The 8,030-nt window shown below is 48.4% G+C and overlaps 1 long non-coding RNA gene across 1 annotated transcript; it reads left to right on the forward strand.

Annotated features, from left to right (window-relative positions):
• Positions 1 to 592: 592 nt before the first annotated feature.
• Positions 593 to 7,821, forward strand: LOC129625053 (uncharacterized). The gene is made up of 3 exons (XR_008701242.1): positions 593 to 729; positions 3,687 to 3,747; positions 6,799 to 7,821. It is a non-coding gene; the product is annotated as an uncharacterized LOC129625053 (long non-coding RNA).
• Positions 7,822 to 8,030: the final 209 nt, after the last annotated feature.

Below are 8,030 nucleotides of genomic sequence, written 5' to 3' on the forward strand. Positions count from 1 at the left end.
AATGGCTGAACGAATGGATAATGTCAAGTCAATGATCATGTCACGATCCTCAGGCAGAAGAGGTGCCTCCCGCTCCCACAATCCGGTCTGGGCTCGGACCCTGAGTGGGAAGGTAGGATCCTGGGCGATCCGGTCAGAGTTCAGCCGTTCTCGCACAAATGGGAAAACGGAGTGCTCTCTACTCCCGTCTCACCCACGCCAAAAAAAGGGCCAGACTTGCCCGAGGTCTCCTAAGGAGTGGAGACCAGAGGCGGGGCCTGCTGCTCCCTGCCCAGCCCGCTCTCCCACCGCTAGCGTTCCCTCCCCGTTCCAGGCCAGGTCGTGGGAGGCGGAGGTTGGGGAGGAGGCAGCATCCTGCCCGGGTGCGTCAGGAAGGGCCGAGCGGGAAGGAAGGCACCACCCCCACCCCCGCCGCGGCCACACCTGGGCTCTCCAGGCGGGCATGGGGGCCCAGGCCGGCGCCTGGCTCCAGCGAGTCTGGGCCGCCTCCCCGTGGGGGCCGCCAGATGGGCCGGCCGCCCGCCCGCCCAGCTACGCGGGCAGGAAACAGCCGCCAAGGCTGCCAGGAAGGCGGGCGCGAGCGGCGGGGCGGGGCCCACAGTGGGCCCGCCCCCCGAGGGGAGGGCCGGGAAGGCCGAGACCTTGTGAGCCTGGGAATCCCGGCTCTGCCGCCTGCCGTGTTTCCTTAGGCAAGTCTGTTTCCCTCTCCGTGCCCCAGCTTCCCCAATAGTAAGTCTGCTTATCCCAGCTCTTTTCTTACCACTGTATGACCTCAGGTCTGTTTCTTTAGCGTTTTGTTCCTTGGTTTTCTTACTCAGAGAAAGGGGGCAACAGCGACAGGCCATCTCCACTGATAAACTGTGGGAAGGCTGAGCCTCTGCCCTCCTCCCCACCAGAGTAACCTAGCCCCCGGCCCAGTGACCTAGAGTGGCACTCAGTATGTGTTGAATGTCCCAGCTCTGGGACAATCCTAGGGCACATAGAAAGCACTTCATAAATGGACACGTTGTCTCGGATCTACTGCTTACCAACCGTGTGAGGCTCTGGTCTCTGAGCCTCAGTCTGCCCACCGGTGGCTGTGAGGATTTAAGTGAAATAATCCATGGAAAACACACAGCACATCTTCAATAGATGATATTTATGGAAGAGTCTTTAAGATGTGTAAAAAGATAGTAATTTGAGGAAATTTGAGGGCAAGAAAGATGTGAAGATCTGGGTGGCTTGTAATCTCTTGTATACTTTGTATTTTCCAAATCTTGAGTTTTTCAAAACCAAATAGAACTGAAAGTAAAACTAAATCCTTCCCCAGCAAAAAAAGAAATATCAGCTATTATCTCCATCTGGCAAAGGAAGCCCCTAAAACTCAGAAAGGATCTGAAAACTTTCTTAGTCACAAGGGAGCTGGGAAATGGCAAGATGAGATTTGAACGCAAATCTCTTAGACTCCACATTAGAAACAAAAAGGAGGAAAGGAAGATCATTTAGCTTTCATTGCTCTTTCCAGGAGAGATCCCAGTCCGAGGAGAAGGAAGAGGCTAGCAGAGTGGGAAAGACTGAGGTATAAGGAAAGGTGAGCAGATCCCACAAGGCCAGGCCATGGAGCTTAGGCCTTATCCTGGAGGCAGTGGGAGCCAAGGAAGGTTTCTGAGCAGGGGGGTGACATAGTCCTTTCTAAACATTAGATTGGGGAAGGCCTGGAAGCCAGGGGTGGGGCTCCAGGACGGTAATGATAATGCTATGAGTGATGAAAGGGCAAGGGCCACGGGGACAGATGAATAAGAAAGATTTAAGAACTCGAAGCAATCCAGAAGGTGAACGGTCATACAGATATTCCTCAGCACCATGGCAGGACCGTGAATCCACATGTCCCAACACTTCTTACCAACTTCCTCTTCCTTGGAGGTTGTTCAGCCCATACTACTCCCAACCTTACAAATGTCCTAAGACCCCTAAAAGAGCTCTGAGTCTAGGCCAATGCCAGGAAGAAGCCTAAATTCCCAGCAGCTTTGAGCTGAAAGGAAACAAGGGATGAGTGTGCTGAGGTAGAAAACTGAAACAGCGTTTCCTCCACGCCAGCGATCAGAAGCAAAGGACCTATGATCTTGTTTGCAAGCACAGTGCTTGTCCCTGATACCCCATGGGTGAACATGTATGGACTCCTCGCACAATGTATGGACTTCAATGCTCGAGGGACCACGTAAGTGCATGGGCACTTACTATATGCAGGTGAACCTGTACATGACCCAGCCTAGGGAACTTGTGCACACCCATCCTTGCAGGCAGCCAGGTGGCATCCAATCTGTACTGGGAAGTGTTAACAGAAACCCTCCTGGAAGAAGAACAGCAGCTGCCATTATTGAGCACTTCTTGTGTGCCAAGCACCATCCCAAGTGTTCACATCCTCCATGTGCTGAGTCTCCATCGTAGGGATGAGGAAATAAAGGCACAGAGAAGGAAGCTGCCCACACAGCAATCAATAGCCCTGAACTCGGGACTTCCCTGGTGGACCAGTGGCTAAGACTCCAAGCTTCCAATGCAGGGGACTTGGGTTTGATCCCTGGTCAGGGAACTAGATCCCATATGCTGCAACTAAGAGTTTGCAAACTGCAAGTAAAGATTCCACATTCTGCAACTAAGACCCAGCACAGACAAATAAATACACAATTAACAAAAAAAAAGACCCCTGAACTCACGTGAGGACACCACTCCCTTGTAATTTTTCATGTCATTCAGTATTCATTTTTAAAAACCTTTTATTGGGCTTCCCTGGTGGCTCCATGATAAAGAATCCACCAGCCAGTGCAGGAGACATTACCTAATTTAGGAAGATCCACATGCCGTGGAGCAACTAAGCCCGTGTGCTGCAACTACTGAAGCTGTGCTCACAACCACTGAAGCCCACACACTGCGGAGACTATGCTCGGCAACAAGGAAGCCATTGTAATGAGAAGCCCGCACACTGCAACTGGAGAAGAGCCTCCACTCGCCTCAACTAGAGAACAGCCAACGCACAACAATGAAGATCCAGCACGACCAAAAATAAATGAAACAAATAGATCAGTTCAGTTCAGTCACTCAGTCGTATCTGGCTCTATGGGACCCCATGGACTGCAGCACATCAGGCTTCTCTGTCCATCACCAACTCCCAGAGCTTACTCAAACTCGTGTCCGTCAAGTTGGTGATGCCATCCAACCATCTCATCCTCTGTCGTCCCCTCCTCCTCCCGCCTTCAATCTTTCCTAGCATCAGGGTCTTTTCCAATGAGTCAGTTCTTTGCATCAGGTGGCCAAAGTATTGGAGTTTCAGCTTCAGCATCACTCCTTCCAATGAATATTCAGAACTGATTTCCTTTAGGATGGACTGGTTGAATCTCCTTGCTGTCCAAGGGACCCTCAAGAGTCTTCTCCAATGCCACAATTCAAAAACATCAATTTAATTTAAAAAACTTTTATTATCCAGAAGTTACATCCATGCTTTGTAGAAAATTAGCATATATGTTAAAAAATGAGAAAATAAACCAGCATTTTCCTGCCACCCAGAGATTACTGTTAACAGCTAGACGTAAATTTCAGATTTTTTTTTTGTATTATGTATTTTTTAACACAAATCATATATACAGTGCAAACAATTTTGATATCTATTGTGTTACTATAGTTAACAACCTTCCTCTTCTCATTTTGGTCAGGTGTCATCTCCTGTAATACCCAGACAGCCTCCAACCTCTTTGTCATTTTAAGGCAGACCAGGTGAGACAAACAGGCCATCTGCATGTGAAGGCAGATCCCTGTGAGGCGGATGCGCCCCTCCGGGGTCTGTAATGGGCCCTTCCTCCCCAGGGCACCCTGCCCTCTACAAAGCGGTGGTGGGGCCTGGCCCCTTGCCCTCCTGGGACTAAGCCTTGGGGGAGGGTGATGGCAGAGGGGACACAGAGAAGGCTGAGCCCCTGGGCGCTGCATTCAAGGCCTCTCCACATGTTTGTGCCCCGAAAGTAGGCACCTCTCTTGCTGCTAAGACCTGAGTTGCCCCCTAATACCCTGGGGGCCCTGAAGGGGGGAGGGGAGAGGAGGTGGAGACATATGTGTCAAAGGTGGTAGGTGGTGGGGGGAAGTAGAAAAAACCTGAGCTCAAGGCTATAGAGCTAGCTGCCATGGTGCAGAGTCCAGGGGAGGGTCCGGGCCCCTTCCTGCCTTAGAGGTTCTCTGTGCAATTACACGTGTGAGAAAGAGAAAGAATGTGTTTTCTTGTGGAATCTGTATGAGTTTGGGGTTTGTATAAATGTGAGGGCACGGAAACCTTACATAGGGCAGGGCTGCAGATGTATTTCTGCGTGGCGGTGGTGAAGTCGTGCTCACACATCTGGATGTATCTTGCCCATTTTCAAGAGTGTGTGTTTGTGAGAACACTTGTGAGCTAGTGCCTGCACTGGTGTGTGTGTGAGAGAAAGAAAGAGCGATTCCATGCAACTGTGGCAGTGTCTGCAGTGGGAAGGGCTCAGGGAAAGGCTCTGCTGTTTCAAGCTAGTGAGCCTGTGCCGCTCCACTTGCTCTCTGCGCGTGCATGTGAGTCGGCGTGTGCTCCAGGTTTCCTGCTATGGTCTGTGCACCCCTCTGCCTGGGTCCCTCTGAAGCCTTCGCTTCCTCATCTGTAAAATGGGGACACCAGGTCACTGGGTACCATTGTGATTCTGATTACCTTATTCCCTCTCTACTACTGACCTTCTGTCCAAACACTGGCCAGTCCTTTCTGCTCCAATCAATCTGACAACACCCTGGGGAACATATGTATACCTATGGCTGGTCCATATTGATGCATGGCAGACACACCAACACAATATTGTAATTATCCTTCAATTTAAAATGTTTTTTAAAAAATTGACAACACCTTGATTTTTAAGTCTAAAACCTGCTTCTCCTAATTTGCTCAGCAGCTATTAATATTTGCTAATCACCCTGGATTCCAACAGGACATATTTTCCATGAATGAAAGAGCTATTCAGGGACTGGCGCGGGGAAATGCCCCCATGAGATGCTGACCCCTGCGCACTCTGTAAAAGCCTCCAGCTCTAAGTGTTGAGACCCAAACATGCAGCACAGTCAGTGGGAAAGTTGCAACTGGCGGGGTGGGGGAGGTTTTTTTTCCTTCCTTAAAAACAACATTTTGTGTTCAATCTGTGTCTCTTTTAAGCCTCACAAGATGGAGATGTCCTAAAATAAGAAATTAAACAAGAAGGGAAATCCCATTATCTGTCTTCTTAATCGGTCCCTCAGGATTCCATAAGGACTCCCTTCCCAGTCACTGTGTGGTCCAGGCCTGAGAACACCCAGCTCCCCCACCCACCCCCCGCGGCCCACGCCCACCCACCACCCAGCCAGGGAAGCAGTTTCCCAGGATTCACATGGTAATGAAGGCATCCATCTTCTCCCAGACACACACTGGGCCCTCCGACCCTCCCAGGCCCCTGCACAATGGTCCCCAGTGCAGAGGCCCCACCACCTGTTGGATTTTCCCAGGGAAGTGTGGGAGAGAGTGGAGGAGAAGAGCCTCTTGCTCCCAGCCCCCAGTCTACTGGCCCCCTGGACCTGGGAGTCAGACAGTGAGAGAACTCACGTCCTCGTCACCCCCTGAGCTAACTGCATCCTCAGTTACCTCATCTGCAAAATGGAGGTGGTGGTACTCAAGTCACAGTGTGGCTGGAAGGATTCCGTTGGGAACGGTGTGACGTGAAATGCAGACAAGTGGGGAGTGGGGTCAGTGATAAACGCTCAGTGATCACTACCACTTTACGTGGGACCAGGCGGGATGAAGCATATTGCAGTACTGTCACAGAGCATCGCAATCCTGTGGGTAGAACAGCTAAGACCACTTATAGAAGAGGACACTGAGGCCCAGGAAGATGGGCTTCATGCCAGGAGCACCACAGTTCCCAAAGCCACAGAGCCATGTATCGAGTTTGCCTCACCCCAGAGCCTAAAATACTAACCACTACTTTGGATCATCACCATCATCATTATCATCACAGTTATTGACTTAGGTGGTAATCCTGGCAAAGGCCACCTGAAAGTCCCTAGGGAAGCTAGGAAGGGTGGGAAACCTAAATATTACTCATCTATGTCTCCCCAGGACTTGGCCAGAGCCTGGCACACAGTAGGTGATTAATAACTGAGGCCTGCATGAGTGACATAACTGAGAAACAAAACACACAGCTTTATATTCTGGGTCATGGAGTCGGTTTCATTATCTTTTACTTTCTCTTGAGCATCTACTACAAAATGCTCATGAATAAATGATTTCCTCAAATAAATGCATAATTCCACCTTGCGGTAATAGAGGCTAGGGCAAAGAGGAGGAGGGCATTCAGAGCAAGTAACAGAAAATAAAAATCACTGCCTCTGTAAGCAGAATCCTAGAAATCCCTGGACCACAGCACCTCCTTCCCACCCCCCAGTTACGTTCCCCAGTGCAGAAACTGCCTCTCCTGTACCCTGCCCGGATCCCATCCCCACTTCCTTAAACATTCAGAAGGAATGTCTCTATGTGTTTACAGGTAGAAGGACAGAATTAAGGATGACTTTATTTTGCTTAAGTTGAACTATATGTCTGTCCAACTTCTCTATAATGAATATGTATTATTTAGGTTGGTGCAAACAAAATTGCAGTTTTTGCATTATTGAAATTTTCCACTTGATATTGGAATACATTTTCAATAAACGTGGTTATGTTATACATCATCTTAATACACATTTCTCACTTTGTTTTTTTGCTAATAACTTATTACTGTTTGTTTTTATTTATTTTAGACTATGGAAATGATGTTAGACAAAAAGCAAATTCGAGCAATTTTCTTATTTGAGTACAAAATGGGTCGTAAAGCAGCAGAGACAATTGGCAACATCAACAACACATCTGGCCCAGGAATGCACAGTGAAATGGTGATTCAAGAAGTTTTGCAAAGGAGATGAGAGGCTTGAAGATGAGGAGTGCAGTGGCTGGCCGTCGGGAGGTGACAACAACCAATTGAGAGCAGTCACTGAGGCTGATCCTCTTACAACTACACCAAAAGTTGCCAAAGAACTCAGTGTCAGCTATTCTACGGTTGTTCAGCATTTAAAGTAAATTGGAAAGGTGAAAAGGCTTGGTAAGTGGGTGCCTCATGAGCTGACTGCAAATCAAAAAAATCATCATTTTGAAGTGTCATCGTTTCTTATTCTATGCAACAACAACCAACCATTTCTCAATTGGGATTGTGACCTGCAATGAAAAGTGAACTGCATACAGCAACCAGCAATGACCAGCTCAGTGGTTGGACTGAGAAGAAGCTCCAAAGCACTTACCAAAGCCAAACTTGCGCCAAAAAAAGGTCATGGTCACTGTTTGGTGGCCTGCTGCTGGTCTGATCCACTGCAGCTTTCTGAATCCTGGTGAAACCATTATATCTGAGAAGTATGCTCAGCAAATCAGTGAAATCACCAAAAACTGCAGCCGGTATCAGTCAACAGAAAGGGCCCAGTTCTTCTCCATGACAACACCTGACCAAAGGTCGCACAACCAAAAGTTGAAGGAATTGGGCTACGATGTTTTGCCTCATCCGCCATATTCACCTGACCTTGGCCAATGGACTACTACTTCTTCAATCATCTTGACAACTTTTTGCAGGAAAAGTTCCACAACCAGCAGGATACAGAAAATGCTTTCCAAGAGTTCGTTGAATTCTGAAGCATTGATTTTTATGCTACAGGAGTAAGCAAACTTCTTTCTAGTTGGCAAAAATGTGTTGATTGTAAAGGTTCCTGTTTTGATTAATAAAGATGTGTTTGAGCCTAGTTATAATGATTTAAAATTCGTTGTCCATAACTGCAATTACTTTTGCACCACCTAAACATCATTTTTGTTGTTCAGTCCCTAAGTTGTGTCCAACTCTTTGCGACCTCACTGACTGCAGTATGCCAGGCTCTCCCATCATCCACTCTCCTACAGTTTGCTCACATTCAAGTCAGTGATGCTATCTAACCATCTCATCCCCTGCCAACCC

This window comes from Bubalus kerabau, chromosome 13, assembly GCF_029407905.1.
Source record: "Bubalus kerabau isolate K-KA32 ecotype Philippines breed swamp buffalo chromosome 13, PCC_UOA_SB_1v2, whole genome shotgun sequence".
NCBI classification, from domain to species: domain Eukaryota; kingdom Metazoa; phylum Chordata; class Mammalia; order Artiodactyla; family Bovidae; genus Bubalus; species Bubalus kerabau.